At 40.2% G+C, this 4,963-nt stretch overlaps 1 pseudogene across 1 annotated transcript; it reads right to left on the bottom strand.

Moving 5' to 3' along the window:
- Positions 1-2,084: 2,084 nt before the first annotated feature.
- On the bottom strand, positions 2,085-2,921 carry LOC308264035 (eukaryotic translation initiation factor 6-like; annotated as a pseudogene). Its single transcript has one exon. The product of its transcript is annotated as a eukaryotic translation initiation factor 6-like (transcript).
- Between the last annotated feature and the right edge of the window lie 2,042 nt (positions 2,922-4,963).

Below are 4,963 nucleotides of genomic sequence, written 5' to 3'. Positions count from 1 at the left end.
GTGAAACAGTTCATTTTCTAAAGTTAAAAAATTACTTTCTACTTCTCTAATCGAAAGACAACTATTTCAAATCTACTTTTATTTAAAACAAACTTAACAATAATACTATTGTAGCTCAACTATTTGTTGAGTTTATAGAAGGTACAAATCAAAATAAATGTTATCAGAAAATCTCTCTAAAGTTGATATTTATTTCTGTTTTGCAGAGGAGGAACCAGGCCAAATATTTGCTTTTTAAAATAAATAAGAAGGAAAGAGCTGAGGTTAAGTTCAGATCTTTTACAGAGAGCTCACGAATGTGTCTACTCATGGAAAGCTGGCAATCTAAATGAAGTAATAAAAGTGGACATAAAAAGGTGCAACTTACGGAGTCATTACTAGGAGCCATTAAGTGACCTACAGACTTGGGATGGGGAGAAAAAGGGGATTTTCTTAATTGGGGATAAAAATGGAAAAATGTTAAATTTGTTTCTAACTACAGCACACCTGTATAAATTGTATAAAATTCACCAGTAGATATGTTTATGAGGCCCCTGAATCTTAGCCTAGGAGATGGTTTGAGGAGTGTGTGGCATATAAATGGTGGTAAAAACTAGGAGATCAATTTTAGGAATCATCCTTAAATAATATCAAAATCCTTACTCCACTGTAGAATTATTCTTTTACAATCTATTTTGTCCCATCATCCCAGATATGAAACATCTAAAACATTAAGATAATAATACTTAAATATAGCATGTAATTATATGTGACATAAGAATATAATTATAGTATAAAATATTAATTGCTAAACAGGGCGTGATGGCACATGCTTGTCATCCCCGTGCTTAGGAGGCGGAGACAGGAGGACTGCGCAGGTTCGAAGCCAGCGGTGCTGGCTTAAAAGACCCTGTTTCCAAATAAAAATATAAAAATGGGTTTGGGAGTGTGGCCCGGAGGTAGAAGGGTTTCCAGGAATCCCAGTACCACAAAAAAAAATTAATTGCTATTAACTACAATAATAATACATATAAGCTCTAATTTATGATTTTCAACCTATCTTAATATGACTGTGCCAATTTTGCTGAAATATTTGCAGAACGAAAAACTTGGGACTTAATGGGATTAAATCAGATCTTCTCACTCTTCTCAAATCCTTTAGTGGCTTTTCTGGCTTTATTCAGAGTAAAACCCAAATCCTTCCATGTCTTTGTCGAGTCCCACTGGGTTGCTCTTCCTTGGCATCTTTCTCTCCTTTCCTATTCATTCCACTCATTCATTCCTATTCATTCCTATTCATTCATTCCTATTCATTCATTCCTATTCATTCCTATTCATTCCAGCCAAGTGGCTAGTTTGCTGTTCCCTAAAAGATGCCATCTATTTTTTTTTCCCTCTAGAGCCTCATCCCTCTCTACTTTCTTTGGCTGTTGTCATTCTCTTCCGCAGGAATTTGCTTGGCCACCTCCTTCACATCTTCAGGGCTACACTCAAACATCAGTTCTTAAATAATTAAATTCAGGTAAGGCCTGCCCAGACCACCCTATTAAATCCTTCAATCTGCCTTCTCTAATTAATCCCAAGCCATGATCTACCTTGCCTTACTCACTATTTGGTTTCATGCCTTTTATATTTTCTAATATACTATATAATTTACATATAATTTTTCAGCACATTTGAATCAACAATTTTAAGACATACTGTAGTTTTATGCAGAGCTAAGAAATCAAACTATGTTATACCACCATTTATTAGATGTATCTAGATGCTACAGATGATAAAATTCAAAATACAATTTCACTTGGAACTTTGGGATGTAATGAAATATGCATTTGTTGTGACTATTTTATTTTCTATCTTTCTCTGTATGTCAAAATCTACATTCATAAGGACAAAAATCTTTGTCCTCTTTGTCTGCTAATACACTGCAAGTTTGACAAGTAATAGGTTCTTAACAAGTGTTGTTTTTTTTTTTTTTTTTTTGCCAAACACAGCTGCCCTTTAATGAAGTTGCACAGGACAGCAGAACCCTCATCTAGGAGTCAAGGTAGTGGCAGCCAGCATGACACAGCAGACTTCTTCAGTAACAAAAGTTTCAGGAGACTTTACAGGTGGAGGGCCCATCCACTCCGTTTCAGGGGGATCTCTGCCACAACTCCTGGCCAGCATCTGGTACAGAGGTGAGGCATGAAAGGGAGCCAAAGTCCAGAGGCAGGAGGCCCCGGAGCAGCATAGAAGGTGACTCGGGTGAGGCTGTCGATCAGAGAATCCTGCATGCTGGTGGCAATGGTGCATGGCTGGGCTTCATTCAGCTTGAAGACGCTCTCTACCACCCACAGCTCCGTGCTGGTTGTGTCCAGGCCACATAAGGTACACCAATCGTTCACCTCCATCCCAGCGGCAATCACTTCACTGCCTCGGTTCACGGTGCCTGCCACAAGGGGGACCTGAAATAGAGAGGACAGCTCATCCTGGTCTTCAGTTGAAGTCTTGGGATGCACGAGTCCTCCTTGATTACTGAAGACGCAATAGCTGCCTACTGGCACCTGGTGAGCCACCATCTGTCTGAAGACTTCTACCTTGAGTACATCAGCCAGGATTTCTTCTGTCTCCCAGTCCAGGTCTGGATGGACCAAGGCCATATAGTCATTGCAGGTGGTAATCTGCACCGAGTCGGGGAGGCAGTTGCGAATGTGCTGCAGTTCCTGGTCAGTAGTGTTGTTGGGCACCAGAAGTCCATGCCTGTTCCCCACACACATGCGCCCGATGATGTGGCAGCCGGCGATGGACGCGTGCACCACAGGGATGGTATCGGGGAGCTCGCCCTCGAACATGCTGTAGAAGTTCTCCGATCCTCCGATGGCCACCAGTCAGTAGGTGTTGGTAAATTTGGCAAAGCAACCAATCTCTCAATTGCTCTCGAACGACGCCCGGACAGCCATGAGGGAGGCTTGGGGGCCCGCGGCCCCGATCTCCACACGCGACTGAGACTGCTTCCCCTTAACAAGTGTTTCTCAAATGAATTGTTAGGTTTATAAATTGAAGAGAAGTCACTCTGGACTAAAGAAAGATCAAATCAATGAAAATAAAGGGTTACCCAGACGTTATAAACTACAAGCAAAGTGACTAAAGATCCACTTTGGATGAAGAATTAGTTCACAGCTCTGGATGATCACTTTATGAGGCTAGGGATGAGCACATTTGTAGTGGCAGGTGACATATTTTTTCGTTGGGTCTCTGTTCCAGAGTCTCCCAAAGTCTATCCTCACAGTGTTAACTATGCCTATGCTACAGTCATTTCAAGGTTGGGCTGGGGACGGATCAACACCAAAGCTCATGGAGTCATTGAACTAAGTTACCTGCTAGCTATTGTTAAGAGGTACCCCAAGTTTCTTACCACATGGCCCTCTCCAATATGGAAACTTGCTTTATCAAGGTGTGTAAGTCAAGAGAACAATAGAGAATATTTTTGCAAGATGGAAGTCATGGTCTTTGTAACCTTTGTGTTATAAAGGTTAACATATTGTCTTTGTCATAGTCATTTGGTTATGAGCATGTCAGGAGGTCCAGCCTGCATTCAACTAGAAGGATTAAACAGACCATGAGTACTGGGGACCATTTGGGACCATCTTGAGCATCTGCCTAAAACATTAGATGAGAGCATACTTGGAACTGCATGCATGAGAAGAAGGCTATGTTTGCCTATGGAAGATCCAGGACGATGCTTTAGTTGATTCATCCTAGAGCATATATGAAATGATAATGTAGGTGAGCCTCATGTTCCATCCACAGGGGTGTGTTTCTCTTAATAATTCCTCTCTAATCATAGCTTACTTGGTGAAGGGTAGATACTTGACCAAGGCCAATTAAATAATTCACCATAATTTCATCTATTCATTTGTGGTGCTGGGTATCAAACTCAGGGTCTCACATATGCTTAGCACATATTCTACCATTGAACTATATATACATAAAAACAGTTCTCCCATAGTGTGTGTGTGTGTGTGTGTGTGTGTGTGTGTGTGTGTGTGTGTTTACTGGAGATTGAACTCAGGGCATTCTACCTCTGAGCTACACACTCAGCCCTTTTTAAATTTTTAACTTTGAGATAGAGCTCACTAAGTTGTTGAGGATCTCACTAAGTGGCTAAGGCTGTTCTTGAACCTGTGATCCTCCTGTCTCAGCCTCCCAAGTATTAGGATTGCAGGTGGATACAACTCCCAGCTCTCCCATAATTGTTGAATTTGGAGTAACAAACTCTTGTTTAGTATTGCTTTGAGAGACACTGTAATCTTGAAAACTTTATGACTGTAATCTTGAAATCTTTATCATTCTCTTTCTGGTGGAGTGAGAAGCCAGAAAAAAAGAGAGAAATTCCATGAATGTACATGATGCACATTCAAAATCAATCACTATGCAAATATGAAAAGGATGGAGGGGAGAGGGAATGAGGTGAGAACTGAGGAAGGGATAAGGAATGATGTGTGCATCCGTGCCTCTACCATCTTGTACCCCATTAGGTTGTATAACTACAATAATGTACCAATAAAAAAGGACTAAGGTGCTGAGAGAAATCTCAGATAAAATGATGAACAAACAAAAAACAGAGAGCATTTGAAGGATTCCAGTTCACATGTCTGAGTCATTTCTGTAATGTTTCATAAAACTTCCATTTTTATAAATTCCTACTTTTTAAAATGAAAGTAAGCTCAAGATGGTTTTGTCCCTTGCAACTGGAGTCCTTCCTGATTATCTCTTTATGATGACCTTCATGATATCTTTGTTACTGTGACTTTGAGTATGACACAATATAGTGACATTCAAAGATAGGGAAAACTTGAAAGGAAGAGAAGGCCTTGAGCCATCAGTTCACATTACAGCACAATTTAAATTCTCTGCAAAGTCATTATTGTTTCACTACCTTTACCTTTATAACATTTTGAGACAGAATGTATGAAGTAGGAGTAGGTTTGTAAGATCCCCC

This window comes from Muscardinus avellanarius, assembly GCF_963383645.1.
Source record: "Muscardinus avellanarius genome assembly, chromosome: 6".
NCBI lineage: Eukaryota > Metazoa > Chordata > Mammalia > Rodentia > Gliridae > Muscardinus > Muscardinus avellanarius.
Note: the sequence above shows the minus strand (reverse complement) of the source record. Positions and strands in the feature narration are given on the sequence as shown.